The 15,629-nt window shown below is 41.4% G+C and overlaps 1 protein-coding gene across 1 annotated transcript in view; it reads right to left on the bottom strand.

Annotated features, from left to right (window-relative positions):
• The window catches only part of LOC118400075 (forkhead box protein P1-B-like), a 213,566-nt gene that overhangs the window by 138,968 nt on the left and 58,969 nt on the right, over positions 1 to 15,629 (bottom strand). Inside the window, 1 exon segment of the mRNA XM_035796499.2 lies at positions 5,933 to 5,976. The gene's annotated coding sequence lies outside the window, so the exon portion shown is untranslated.

The raw sequence follows: 15,629 nt of genomic DNA, 5'->3' as shown, positions 1-15,629 counted from the left end.
CTAGCTAACATTAGCCAGCGAGCTAACGTTAGTCAGCTAGCTAGAATTAGTAAGATATAACATGTTTTGCAAATCCGTAACAATGTACGTTTTGCAAATTCTTAACAGATATGATTTGTAATTAGTAACATATCATTTAAAATGGGTGATGGACACAAATGAATACATACCATACGAAACATAACATATCATACTAAATGGAGTGTTTCTGATTTACGTAAAGAATAATACGAAATGGTCTGAGACCAGGTTGAGATACCAGGCCTGTCCTGTCCTCCCTTAGCTCAGACAGGAAACAAGGAGCAGCGCTGGCACTGCCTTGCCTCATCTGCCTGCCACTGCCAACAGCGCAGCACTAAGTTCACAGGAGCCGTGTCTGACTGCATGCTTAGCTCAGCGTTGGATAGCTCGTTTGATTCCAGGCGGTGTGGCACATCTGTTGCTTGTCACATCGCGTCGTGGCTCCATGTCTGCGAGCAAGACATGACCCGAGCAGCGCGTTGGTCCGCACGTCTCATGCTGTCTGTGTGTTGACAAACAGCGCTGAGTCTGGCCCAAGTACCTGCATGTCCACAGTCACAACGGTCAGGTGGTGGGACACGTCACTAGCCGTACAACCACTGTCAAATACTCAGTCTATTAATACTCAGTGTATTGTAAGAAATTGGTTTGAGTGACAAAGTGTAGAAATCAAGGTGTATATTATCAGTCATCCAAGGAGTGCTGAAAGAATATTCAAAAAGGTATTTCATAATGGCCATGGAAAAATGTAATCTAAGGGAAAAAATGATGGAATATTCACTTAACCTAAGACCTCCTCAGAATTGCCATAACTTTATATTGAGAATCAATGACTTTATTCCAATATCTATAGAAATGCTTTGTTGCTCTAAATCAAATCTCAATAAAGGGTATGTAGGCTTCACAATGTACTTGGACATAATAGTAAAAAGTGCTTTAAGTGCTTTTAAAGAAAGAGCCAGAATATATTCCATGCGAAACTTACATCGTAAGCTTAAATACATCAGTGATGACCATTGCTAATTGATTATTTCACCATACATCTACGAAGTACACATCATGCAATAATGAAATGACATTGTTTCCCATCACCAGCCTACATTTAGTGGGAAGAGCAGCACTAAAGAGGCTGAGAAGTTGTGACAAATGGAACTGTTTCAGAAGCTCTGGGTTTCATGCATTCAAAAGTACTTCACTTCGGTGTCCTTGTCTTTTCTCTAATCAATATTCAAAAGTGCCTGGTAATTGGAAGTTTAGGATACATTTACATGAATATGATAGACAATCCTTTGCATCAACTACTTACTTGGCTGACACAAACCTGTCAATGAGCGTCCTTTTATTGTTGTGTTATCTTTAAATTATGAGATGAATGTTTGTGGTACCAAAATGACATTTAGCATACATCTTATCCTAAAACACTTCTTTAAAAAAAAAAAAAGTTATAATAATAATTGGAAAATTGAACAAACGTTTGAATTTCCACATGTATTAAAAGCCAAACTGGTTATGTAAATACCTCTCCTACTCAGAAGGTGGGGGAAATATTTAGATGGCTCATTTACATTATCAGATAGCACAACATTAATTTGTTCCATTCAGTATCAACCTGTTTTGCAAGCGCACAAAACTAGACACGACACAGATGCACCACGGCTTATCATGCCACACAACACAACAATACTGATTAAACTGATAAAATGCCAGAACATCACGATGGAACACCATGACAACCCTCTCAACCAGCCACATCAAACCTCAAGATACCAGTATCACAACAACAACGGATCATCAAGATATCGAAACACATACCAAAAGAATATGCAATGCGCAAATAGCCTACAACATTACAACGAGTCTCTAATGTATTCTGAGAGGGTTTATTTGTTTAAGGCCTGCATCCAAAAGATCAGTCTGGCCTTCATTAGTCTCCATCTGACATCTATGTCAACAACGTGTTGGCTATAGCCCCATTCCCAAAGAGCTGCCCAACGCATTCCACTGCACATATCACAGGTTGTTATCATTCCAGAGAGAATTCGACATTGGTGAACACCAGCACTTTAATTAGAGCCACTATTTGATCATTCCACAGCTGGGCTTTATTAAAGGCGCAGTGGTGTAAAATACTTAAGTAAAAATACTTGCAGTTGAAGTCTACACACACCTAGGTTGGAGTCATTAAAACTCGTTCTTCGACCACTCCACAAATGTCTTGTTTAACAAACTATAGTTTTGGCAAGTCGGTTAGGACATCTACTTTGTGCATGACAAAAAGTCATTTTTCAAAAAATTGTTTACAGACAAATTATTTCACTTATAATTCATTCATTCCAGTGGGTCAGAAGTTTACATACACTAAGTTGACTGTGCAGCTTGGAAAATTCCAGAAAATGATGTCATGGCTATAGAAGTTTCTGATAGGCTAATTGACATCATTTGAGATAATTTGAGTCAATTAGAGGTGTACCTGTGGATGTATTTCAAGGCCTCCCTTCAAACTCAGTGCCTCTTTGCTTGACATCATGGGAAAATGAAAAGAAATCAGCCAAGACCTCAGAAAAAACAATTGCACACCTACACAAGTCTACTTCATCCTTGGGAGCAATTTCCAAAGGTACGACGTTCATCTGTACAAACAATAGCACGCAAGTATAAAACACCACGGGACCACGCAGCCGTCATTCCGCTCAGGAAGCAGACGCGTTCTGTCTCCTAGAGATGAACGTACTTTGGTGGAAAAGTGCAAATCAATCCCAGAACAACAGCAAAGGACATTGTGAAGATGCTGGGGGAAACAGGTACAAAAGTATCTATATCCACAGTAAAACGAGTCCTATATTGACATAACCTGAAAGGCCGCTCAGCAAGGAAGAAGCCACTGCTCCAAAACCGCCATATAAAGGACAGACTACGGTTTGCAACTGCACATGGGGACAAGATCATACTTTTTGGGAAAAAAGTCCTCTGGTGTGATGAAACAAAAATATAACTGTTTGGCCATAATGACCATCGTTATGTTTGGACAAAAAAGAGAGAGGTTTGCAAGCCGAAGAACACCATCCCAAACGTGACGCACGGGGGTGGCAGCATCATGTTGTGGTGGTGCTTTGCTGCAGGAGGGACTGGTGCACTTCACAATAAAGATGGCATCACGAGGCAGGAAAATTATGTGGATATATTGAAGCAACATCTCAAGACATCAGTCAGGAAGTTAAAGCTTGGTCGCAAATGGGTCTTCCAAATGGACAATGACACCAAGAATACTTCCAAAGTTGTGGCAAAATGGCTTAAGGACAACAAAGTCAACGTATTGGAGTGGCCATCACAAATCCTATAGAAAATTTGTGGGCAGAACTGAAAAAGTGTGTGTGAGCAAGAAGGCCTACAAACCTGACTCAGTTACACCAGTTCTGTCAGGAGGAATGGGCCAAAATTCACCCAACTTATTGTGGGAAGCTTGTGGAAGGCCACCCGAAATGTTTGACCCAAGTTAAACAATTTAAAGGCCAAATACTAATTGAGTGTATGTAAACGTCTGACCCACTGGGAATGCAATGAAAGAAATAAAAGCTTAAATAAATCATTCTCCCTACTATTATTCTGACATTTCACATTCTTAAAATAAAGTGGTGATCCTAACTGACCTAAGACGAGGAATTTGTACTTGGATTAAATGTCATGAATTGTGAAAAAGATGTGTGAGTCGATATTTGGGGTATCTGTTCTGTACTTTACTATTTATATTTTTGACTACTTTTATTTTTACTCCATTACATTCCTAATGATACTAATGTACTTTTTACTACATACTTTTTCCCTGACACCCAAATGTACTCGTTACATTTTGAATGCTTAGCCGGCCAGGAAAATGGTCCAACTCACTCCCCTATCACGACAACATCCCTGGTCATCCCTGCTGCCTCTGATCTGGCAGACTCACTAAACACACATGCTTCGTTTGTAAAAGATGCCTGAGTGTTGGAGTGTGCAACTGGCTATCCGTAAAAAAAATAAAAGTTAATGGTGTCGTCTGGTTTGTAAGGAATTTTGAAATTAATTATACTTTAACTTTTGATATTTAAGTATATTTAAAACCAGACTTTAGACTTTTTCTCAAGTAGTATTTTACCGGATGACTCACTTTTACTTGAGTCATTTTCTATTAACGTATCTTTACTTTTACTCAAGTATGAGAATTGGGTACTTTTTTCACCACTGTTAAGGAGGAGTTCTCAGCACCCAACCACCCCCCCTGACTCCATTGAGGGTAACACAGCAGAGGAAATGTAAACCAGTATAGTTCATATAAACCTGTATAGGGTCAGACTACATTTGGATAGTCCAGATGGTCCATCTGTAGATGCTCTACCATCAACAAACTATCTGTTTAGAAATAACTGCTTGCTAAACTTACGATTAGGTTTAGTGTTAGGGCTAGGGTTAAGTTGAGGGTTAGGATAGGGATTAAGGTTCGGGTTAGTAGATAGTCTGTAGACATCTACTGATGGACTATCCAAATGAGCCAGTATAGCTCTGCCTAGCAGTCAGGGACAGTAACTGGCTCTAGCAGAGCTAACCTGTACTCCTACCCGATGTCTGAAACCCTACTCTAATCCAACAACACCATCCAACCCAGTGGAAGACAAACTGTTTCATCTCCGCATCAAGGCACTGGACAGTGTTACCATATGAAATGTGACAGGATTTCTCTGTGGAGGCTTAAGTCATATGTAAGTATTCAATTGCAGACTGAGGATCATGGCCATACGGTCACAGAATACAACCTGACCAATATCTGACTGAAACAGACAAGAGACTGAACAGATAAATGTAATCTACAACATGTCTCGCCAAGGTCAAAATGAGCTCTTAACGCAAACACTAGATTTAAGTCTGAGCCTCCCGAGCGTGAAGGTGGTGTGGTCGGTAGGAAGGTCAGCCATGTTTAGTGTTTACAGTATACTCCAGGCTTTGAAATAGTTTTGCAGTGTGGAGTCTGCTCTGGGTCATTGTTTGTTTTGGATGTGTTTATACACCACACACAGTGTAAATGACTTGGGAGACGGTGCGAGGAGACTTACAGACATGAACCTGCATATAGTATCTGGTCATGTTTTTGCCTTGAATTCAGTCACAACCCGCTGGGCACAAATGTCAATTCAACACCTATTCCACGTTGGATCAATGTAATTTCATTGAATTGAGGTGGAACAAAAACTTTGATTCAAGTGTGTAACCAGTGGGAACTGTGACTATACGGTGGTGTGGATTCGGGATTTACGGTACAGGGCACCAATGCTGATCATGCATTGTCACTAAAATTTCTGCATCATTCAAAGTAATGTAAATACTAAATGGCAAAAAACAACAGATCAATTACAAAAGCACCTGTTACTACAGGTGTAGGATCTTAATTTAAGATCCTACACCTGTAAGAAGTTTTCTACAGCAGGAAAATAATCCTGCAGCAACAGGATATGTAAATTATAATTCATTGATATTTTTTGTTGGGATTGATAATTGTTTTACGTTATGGCAAATGAAGTCTGACATTTGAAACCTTGAAAACACTACGAGTTTGCATTTCCTGAGGTGCAGGAAAATTCTCCTCAACAAAAGAGTGATCAAATTAGGATCCTACATCTGTATGTAAAATCTAATTTATTGTTTTGCAATCTCAATTTTCATCAGATGTAAACAGTTGCATGTATTATGTTTCTCTGAGATATAGCTCAACAAGTGTCATGTGGATTCACTTGACTAGGCCTTTGTTTAGTTCAAAACCCTCTATACAGGGAAACTCTCGTCCATGGATGTAGTGTATTTAATATGAGTATTTGAGTATAGATCTGTCATGTCTATTAGGAGTCTCTGGTTGTGTCAATGGGGTCTTACTCTAGTCACTTACTTTGATTTCTGTCTCCAAAGGGGGTCACCACTGGAGTCTCTTGGCTGGAGGAAAACACAAGCAGGTGGAAGAGGGGGAGGGAGGGGAGAAGGGAGGGAAGAAGGGAGGGGAGGAATAAAATTGAAAAGGAGAAAATGAGGAAGATATTAATATGAGTAGGACATTAAGAAATCTATGGCACTCCTTCAATCGAAAAACGACAAACACAGTATTTAATTCCTGTTGGGTACCACCCTGTTATTGAGAAACAGTATTATGCTAGTAAATATGTCACAATGTGTGCTTGCGTGCGTGCGTGCATGCGTGGGGTCACTTTCAAACAATTCTTCATTAGAGCAGCATCAAGTAGGTTGTTCCTCAGAGCTTATTTTCTTTCCATGTTTTAAATATCTTTGGATACATATTTAGCATCTCAAATGAGAATTCCCTTGATTAAACAAATAAGGGCACATTCAGAAAACTGTAATTGAGTTCAAATGTATTCTAGCTGTGCTCTAATTGCATTTAAACACCGTTCCACCCTAACCCTGGACCCACAGCTCCTTCTGCTTAATTACTGCCCTCTGAAGACAAATCCCTCCGCTGTGGATGGAAAAATAAAAAACAGTGTAAGTTTTATGGCACGTTGTTAAAAAGACCTATAAACTTTTTTGGATTCAATATAAATAAAACCCCGGCCCCGAGTCGAGGGCTCAGAGAACACGCAGCACACTGAAATAACTTGTTGGAACATTGCACACCCCATCTCAAATAAAAAGCCACAGATTAACACCAACATCATGTGGCTTACTTCTGTCACTCGGTCTGCATCCCCCACCTCCACTTTTTCTCTCCTTTATAAAACATGGAGGGAAGAAAAGGCTAAATGTGTTTCCTGAAAGGAAGGAGAGGTGGAAAAAGCCCATCCTGCCCTTGGAATCACCACCGCGCGTCCTGTCCTGTAAGAGCTACCCGCCACTGGCCTTTCTGCAGAGGCAGCAGAACTTCCCTGAGAGGAGAGGGGACTGTCTGCCAACTCAAACAGGGCTCCCTCTCCCTCTCCCGGCGGCCAGCGGCCCACGGGTTTGCCCTGCTCAGTGCTGGTGTTTCCTGAGGGCTCGCTGCAGCTGGAGCTCTCTTAATAAAGGCAACAGGGAATGTCAGAGAGCTACTGTAATCTCACTAGCCTGCTCCTGTCAGCAGGACGTTCACAATCAAAGTAGAAACAACCCCACGCATTGTTTTTTTCCACCAGCCCCATCATAAACTTCCCACGAATCACAAAGACAGCACGGCGAGAGGGCAACCGCTGGTCCCTGATCTTGCCAAACAAAATGCCAGGAGACCGGGAATGACATTCAACTCTGGTTTAAAAATACGAGCAGTTAGAAAATGATTAGAGTCTTATTTTATTGTTGAGCGCCTGACACAGGAGAGGAAACCAGAACAATCAACCCAACTGACTTTTTTTTCCTGCTGAATTTAGAAACACTAATTAGTTTTGCTCTCATAAACCCAACCTGAAAACGACCAATTGGAAAGTGAGAATGAGACGTACAGCAGAAACAAACATTCCCCTATTAAAGTCCCACATCCACAACTTTACCGCAATGACTTTCACACAGCTCCCATGGTGAGCCGAATGTTACCCACTCAACGCAGTCACGTACTCATCTTGATAAGTTAATAGGCCTTTATGTAAATCCTTTAGCAAGCCTTTTACAGAGTTTGTAGGAAAGTATTACTGATCTAGAGAGCCACATCAAACCCAATTGGATAGGCTTGGTTCAACAGATGTCTGAACAACCAGGCTGACCTCAGCACCAGCTGGGCTCTACCGTGAACCAACCAGGGCCAGACAGAGAGAAAGTTACCTGTTCGCAGCTGACTGGTTTACATGAATTTCCTGTTTCAAGGGTATCGAAACCACTATATCCCTAGTACCCATTGACTAACAACTGGGACCTGTACCTTCCTGTGCTAGCCTATCACGCAGCGCATTCTCTTGCCAAGTCGTGTGGGTTTCATGTTTAGTTTGTCATAAGAAATGAATGATAAACTTGTCTTCAGGAATTTTCACTGCTATTCCCCCAGCAAACAGCAGAGAGTGTTTCATCACTGTCGGGCCTAAGACTGATGGCCTGTCAGAGCCTTCCCCTGCTCTCCGGCTACAGCTTGTGGGCTGGGAAGTGGCTAAAAAAAGGCCACGGCTACACTTCCCTGGCTTGCGCTTTTTACCAGGAGTAATTCTCAGATGCCAGGTCGCTGCCAACGTCCTTGCAGCCAATGGCAGAGAGGCCAATAAGTTCACATTAACTGCAGAGCGTAACTGCGCTGAACATCTGCTCATGAATGAAAGCGCTGCCCACTAACTCAGCGAGTTGAGGCCTGCTGATGAAAAATTCAACGCTCTCCTCGCTGGGACGCATGTTTTGCGCTATTCTCCTGAGTCCCCAAAATTATATTAAGAGAATTTCAGTGCGGCCCAGTGTATCTGAGAGAACAGCTGGTGCTGAAAAGGGATCTGCTGCTCGCCGGGAGCTCAGGGACTTCACACGGGATCAGCCTTCTCGTACACCATTTGTCCTTGAAGGAAAAAAAATCTGTGTTAAGCACCCAGGTAATAATAAGAAAGCAACAGCTACATTTAGCTGATTACACTACCCACGTGTGCAAAACCAGACTGAGAATAACCAATGAAGACATGAATTGAAATGGGGGGGGTGGTGGACAAAAGGTCAATTGTGACAATAAGTAGCACCCTCTGGAGACATCTGCATACTGTAACACTTCTCCTTTGTTTGGCTTGTTTCCTGATTGGAACTCATTAATTTGATAACTAGGGGGAATCTACCCCCCTACCAAACCAACATGGAGGTAGAAAGAGGGGTAGACCTATCCAATACAGTACATGGGCACCACAACAACGTGATGAGGTGAAGAAATTATTTACCCCAAATTACCTGGTCACATGCAGTCTTCCACTTATACTGAGCAAATTTGAAATATTTATTCTCATCAGATGGTGAAATAGCCTCTGTTGAAAATAATACATTTAAGGAAGTGAGGATTCTAACCAAAATCTAAAAATAAAAGTTTACGTTACATTTGGTGATTTCACTTCTGTCTTCCTTTAAAACGGAGATGGTAGGCATCACTTCGCTGACACAAACGCGTGGCGCACACAGCGACACACAATCATTCATTCTCTACAAATGCTTTTGTCTCTATTGCTTGCTTGTCACAATATCCCTCAGATCACCAAGTTTCCATTCCTCCGAAAACACAGTTGCCTTTTAGGAACACTTGTGTGGGACAAAACTCACTATTATGTTTACAGACGAGATAACTACTCATTTACTGCTGGGCTTCCTGCATGTTCCGTTGAGAGAGAAAATGATGGCATATGAAGGAGTTATACAGTATTTAAATGATCATGATGTTACAACCCCCTCCCCGAAGACTATGTGGGTCAGTAAAAAATATTTTACAAGACGTTCGGCTGGTGACAAATCACAGCACTTTGTCTTCCTGACACCATGCCTCCTTCCTTCTTCAACCTCCCAACTTCACATGGTGATAGGAAATCACACATTACCACACTGACAAACAATTACAACCATGTCATTAACGAAAACCCTTCCTGAGCCAGCGCTTTGCCAGACAGACACAAAGCATGACAACCCTGACAACACAACACGTCTTCAGGATGTCGTAGAACAAACATAGGATTGATCAATCATGACACTAGGACATACATCCAATTTGGACAGGAATCAAATTGGGTGGGTTGGGTGTCAGTGCTTTGTTTAACAAAAGTATCATTACCACAATCCTAAGTTGGTTCCAAAATGTAAAACTAATATCAAAGCCAGAAGGTAGAGAACTCAATTCCTCACTTTATATTAAAAGTCAACCTTTTAGAACAGTTTTCCCATTTAAATGACTTAATCAGATATTAAGCATTAGTATCTCTTTTAATCTCCAAGTGTCAGCTGGCAAATGAAAAAAGCTAGCCTCTGTAAATATGACTGCTTACTTCTAACACAAGCATTGTTGACACGTAATGTAATTTCAGCGGGACATCCAAATGAAAGCACTACGGGGTAATATAATGCTCTTAATGAGAATTCTTTCCAGCTCGAGACCTTGGCGAGATAGCCATAATGCACGGCTTCTCTTTTTAATAAAATAATTGTTACAGTTATTAAAGATGAATCTCATCAGAGGCAAGATGACAAAATAATTCATTACCAAAACCCAGGCTTTAAATAGCTGCAAATTAAAATTCCCCTGAAAATATGCTTCCTGATAAATGGGATCGTTATTTCATATAAATATTGGATATAGTGTGCCCTTGAAAGGAAAGAAATATTGCGACTGTCCATTAAAAAGTTTGCAGTATAAACCAATGAACAGTTTAATCAATAACAAAAACACTAACAATACCCATACTTTAATTATTGCTACAAATCTGTTAAATATGTCAGGATGTTAGTCTACCCAAAGCTCATTTCTGACACATCGATCAGAGGAAGAAAAGTATTTAAGACTTATATAGATGTAGGATCTTAATTTGAGCCAGTTTGCTACAGCAGGGAAACAATCCTGCAGCAACTGGAAATGTGAATTATTATTTGAATTTCAATTAATGGACATTTTTGTAGGGATTGATACATGTAGGGATTGATACATAAGGGAAAATTAAGTCAAATGTCAAAGTGGAAATTACAAACTTCAGAAGCCTTTATAAACCGCATTGCAAGAAGTTCTCCTACAACAGGGTGATCAAATTAGGATCCTACATTTGTAATAACTCCTACATATGGGTGTTAACAAGGTAGACCACTGAGCTACTGCCTACACGGAGGTGCCCACATCCCCCTGAGCACGGGGAACCACGGAGAACCATGGGGAACCTTGGACGCACTACTCCCACCAGTACATTCATGTGTAAAACAGAGAATGTTTTGAGGCCCATGGCTCCACTAACTCTCCCCTGGTCCCTCCCCGCTCACAGCTCTTCTCAAGCCTTATTTGTGTATTCAAAAGAAACGATTTACAGTGATGGCATGGAAACTTCCCAGCATGCCTTTTAACCTGTCGTTTTTCACTCTCTTCACAGCAGGCTGTCCAGAGGAAATGCTTTATTAAGATCCCAGAGACATAAAGAGCCAGGGTGACTTACTCCTGCATTACTGTCTAAAAGGTAAAGTTATTTAGACCAATAAAGCACTAATATATTGTTTTAGTGGAATTACACAGAAGTTATCTCTACCTTAATAACATCACCACAACCCCTAATGTTGTTTAGATCAATAAAGCCTATTAAAGTAATGACCTCAACACAGATAACACTGTATACTGGCATTACGAAGCACAGAGAACAACTGAAGTCAAATCACAAACCATTCTAATACGGTTCAAAATGTGACCCGTTTCAGGAAGCTAGGTGTATGTTGCACGTCACTACTTCACAGGAGAGGCATTTGAACGTCTTTTTTTTTGTTGTATTTTATCCAAATGCATTTTTTGGCAGAAATGCCTTCTGGAACATGTGAACTTGTATGTGCCTTAATAACAAACTTGTATTCCCTATGTAAATACAAATAAAATTGTTAAATTTATGGAGTTATGGAAAAAGACAGGAACCTTCCCGCTAGCCATGACTGGCTGAGATAATGGATGGGCTGGACATGCCGGGAGATGAGTGTGGATTGGTCTGCCGTGAAGCATGCTTCTGTCGATAACGTTAGCTGCTCAGTATGTGTTGATCATCCTTTCTAGAGCAGATTTTTTTTTGTTTTTACAACGTTAGCCATCGAGAAATACAAAATGTGTTACTTTTCTCAAAAACACAGACGCCCCGAATTTAGCAGGCGCAATCAACAGATCAGTTGGAAAAAGTTGTGATGGGCTAGTTGCACTGCTAATTATAGCCTAATGTTAGTTAGCTAGCGAACATCGAACCTAGTTGGTTAGCTTTAGCTACTTGCATATTCATACTAGGGCTACTGTATGACAATACGTTTGTATTGGTAGCAGTATGAGTTTGGTGTATTCGGGTTCATTGTTTAGCTAGCTAGTTGTTTAGCTAGCTATGTCTAAACAAGAGACTCTACTTCGCCAGATGATTACATGACCCATCAAGTTAGCAAGGTGTCTGGGGGAGATTACGGCCAGCTATTGTATTTCATGAACATGTGTACATGTCTAGACAATAGTGACCCATCCACTTAGCTAGATGTGGCTATAGCATTTCTTTCACATGACCCATCAAGTGTGTCTAGGGTAAGCGTAATCTAATATTTGTATCTGGAAACTGTGTTTTTGATATTGCTACTAAGCAAATACGCTAGTAACCATTTCACTGTACTATTTTCACCTTCTGTGTCCTGTGCATGTGACAAATGTATTTTTATTTGATATAGAGTATGTTTACCAGAGATGGTAATGTGAACAACATAACCTGCACCAAAGTCAGATTAGGATATAGGCCAAGGACTCCCTTATTGTAGACTACTACGGTTACCATATTTAGCCTTGAAAACTTTGGTTGTTTACTACACTACTCACTCTGTTTAGCACATGGCCTCACATGTGAATCTTTAAAGAGATGGGTGGGGCTAAAGCTTAAGAGGCTGTGAACGATGCTGAATGGGTGTAGACAAAGAAGAGCTCTCCAGTTGGCATACCAAAACATTCAAGGGGCATTTTCTCCAAAGTGGGGTTACAAGTTTATGAACATTCAAAGCAGAATTAGTTTCCATTTTCCCTCAACTGTAGTGTATGATATACCATTTGTAGCTCTGAGTCTCTACTTTTATCCAATGTAAAAAAAAAAAACACAATTTCAAATTTTGCTACATTGGACTGAATCCAGGTGGTGGGTCACAAATGTGAACATGATGAATAGCTAACGCTGTGCCCTAGGAACTAGTTTATGACACACTGACTTACATTTACATTTACATTTAAGTCATTTAGCAGACGCTCTTATCCAGAGCGACTTACAAATTGGTGCATACACCTTATGACAACCAGTGGAACAGCCACTTGCATCTAAATCTTGTTGGGGGGAGAAGGGGGGTGAGAAGGATTACTGACCCTTACTTACCCTATCCTAGGTATTCCTTGAAGAGGTGGGGTTTCAGGTGTCTCCGGAAGGTGGTGATTGACTCCGCTGTCCTGGCGTCGTGAGGGAGTTTGTTCCACCATTGGGGGCCAGAGCAGCGAACAGTTTTGACTGGGCTGAGCGGGAACTGTACTTCCTCAGTGGTAGGGAGGCGAGCAGGCCAGAGGTGGATGAACGAAGTGCCCTTGTTTGGGTGTAGGGCCTGATCAGAGCCTGGAGGTACTGAGGTGCCGTTCCCCTCACAGCTGCACCATGGTCTTGTTGCGAGCTTCAACTGGAAGCCAGTGGAGAGAGCGGAGGAGCGGGGTGATGTGAGAGAACTTGGGAAGGTTGAACACCAGACGGGCTGCGGCGTTCTGGATGAGTTGTAGGGGTTTAATGGCACAGGCAGGGTAGTGTATGAAAAAGACCTCCTTCTAAACGTCAGGACGGTGATGTCAGAGAGTTGACATGTTTCTTTCCTGTCGGAAAACACTCTTTCTCTCGCAGGCCATAGAATAAGGAGTTGGGGTTCATATAAGCCCTCTGTGGTAGAACCCTGTATGACGTGGAATCAGTAGAGCTCTCCAAACCCACACTTCCCGCAGCCAGCTCCTACTCCATTCAGATGGGATCATTCCTAGCAGTGTCCACCAGGTGATGCACTAAATCAACCTAAATCAGCATCTGTCCATTAGCCCGAGGTGAACGATGACCACTGTTCATCTACTCCTACAGGGTCACCCCCTCCCCCAGTCACCATGACAATACAGGAGGAGAAGGAACGTGCATACAGCAGCATCATCACACTCCTGTGCTGCAGCTTAAATCCAATCAGATTCACAGTCCGTGATGGGAGATACTTAAGGAATGGAAGGAACCTCACGAATCATATATAAGCAATGTTATGAAATAAATTCAAGGTATAGTCCTGACAGACTAAATATGGCTATTGTTTAATTCAGTAGTACGAACATCAACACAGATTTTGTAATTGGTCTAGAGGTGTCACAGAGAGAGTTTGATAAGCTTATACAGACTGGTCAGAGGGGATGTGGTGAAGCATACACATGGTTGAAGAGAAAAGACTTGTGCGTGCGTCTGTTGTTAGTGTACAGACATATGGATTGCAGCACAGAGGAACACCACAACTCAAACCACAGGAAAGACGGTTTTGATGTTACCTCTATCAGCAGGATAGGCGATGAAAAATAACACTTTCTGTCTTACAAAAGTGTTTAAGAAAAGTCCCTTTGCAGGGTTTCATTATGTTGTGAGATGAATTCAGGAGGTTCAGGCAGAGGAATGACACTCAAAACATAAACAACAGAAATAACAAGAGCCTTTTAAGAAGTTTCAATTGACTCTCACATCAATGCATTTGTGAAGACCACTTTAGGTAGATAACTGTCTGAGTAACCGGAGAAAGGCAGTATGCCACTCAACAACAAAAGCTTTTTGTCATCTCCTCTTTCTAGTTTGCACCAATACCAAACTTAAGCATTCACATATGGTTAGCCTCTCTCTACATTTTTCACAACCCAACTAACTGTTGATATCCCCAGTTACACAATGAAGCCATTTCACAGAGGTCAACAAGCAGGCGCCCGAGCACCATGAGGTGGGGAAATCCCTACTTTTCTTTATATCACAGCTTTAAAACAGATTACACCTATTTTGTTCAGGGAAGGCAAACAGGTATGAATAATAGTGTGATTAAGGGAGTATTGACAACAGGAGAGAAGTCGTGTCTCAGCTGGAGGCTCTTTGGTTACTCCAGAGGACTAAATCCAGGGGTTATATCTGTACTGCACAACGCTGTCCTCCTTCCTGCAGGGTCCACAGTCAGGCCCACTGCTGTCCCACACAGACCGACCGACCACTAGAAACCTGAGATGATCCAGGCAGCACAAAGAGAGTGCACAGAGGTGATGATTGTGAATAATACCTCTGCAAAATCGATCATCTTTGACAGTATAATATTACCGAACAATAAATAAATGGGGCTAATAAGGGAAAGAGAGAGAGAGAGAGAGAGAGCAAAAGAAAGAAAGTAAAGTGAGGAGAGGATATCTGCCGCCAGCCTCAAAGTGAAAGCATAAATAAAGTGTGGCGCAGATCTTTTACCTTCTTCAATTATCTGGCTTTTGACATGCAAGCTGAGCACAGTATAATTAACATCTCTGGAGATAATGGGGTCGCTACTCACTGATCAATCTCACACATATATTATCCGCCTCTTACCAATCTATGCTCCCTCCGTTATCATGAGAAGGGAAAAACGCCACTATGGCATTTGCCTTTAAATAATTCTCTGAGACTATGCTTTATGTCAGCTCCAATAGGGCCCATATCCCAAAACGTAAATTAGGGCTGAGATCCAACAGATAGCTATGGTAAATACACGAGCTGATGCAACGCTATCTAACTTGTTTTTTGCATGCCTATTCATGCAAGATCAAATAATATCCTCTTAATCAATTACTCACTAAACATATCACTAAATTAAAATTGCATTTAGCCCTATTCCCCATAGCCAATAACATTAAATCATTGGCCTAGTAATCTTTTCACTGAGGTAAGTGTCTTTGAGAGGTCATCTTC

This window comes from Oncorhynchus keta, chromosome 21 (genome assembly GCF_023373465.1).
Source record: "Oncorhynchus keta strain PuntledgeMale-10-30-2019 chromosome 21, Oket_V2, whole genome shotgun sequence".
In the NCBI taxonomy this organism is placed as follows: Eukaryota; Metazoa; Chordata; class Actinopteri; order Salmoniformes; family Salmonidae; genus Oncorhynchus; species Oncorhynchus keta.
The sequence above is the reverse complement of the archived record's forward strand: the minus strand, read 5'-3'. Positions and strand labels throughout refer to the sequence as shown.